This window comes from Fulmarus glacialis, unplaced genomic scaffold (assembly GCF_000690835.1).
Source record: "Fulmarus glacialis isolate BGI_N327 unplaced genomic scaffold, ASM69083v1 scaffold25314, whole genome shotgun sequence".
Classification (NCBI taxonomy): Eukaryota; Metazoa; Chordata; class Aves; order Procellariiformes; family Procellariidae; genus Fulmarus; species Fulmarus glacialis.
The window spans coordinates 1-227 of NW_009207769.1; positions in this window are offsets into that span (position 1 = coordinate 1).

Sequence of the window (227 nt, forward strand, 5' to 3'; positions counted from 1 at the left end):
CCGGCTGGGGCTGGGAGCGGAGCCGGGGCTGGTGCCGCACCGCGCCCAGGGGGGCCTGCCCAACCGCTAATAGTTCCAAGAGGGGTGAATTTCACTTCTTCCTCTGCTCTGATTTTAAATGTTTTTGGGGTGGGAGTGGGAGAGAGGGCGTAATGAAGAACTACGGAGCTGGGACGTGGCGGTGGGCGCTGGCATCAGCAGATCCCAGTCCCGGTGATCGTGGGCTG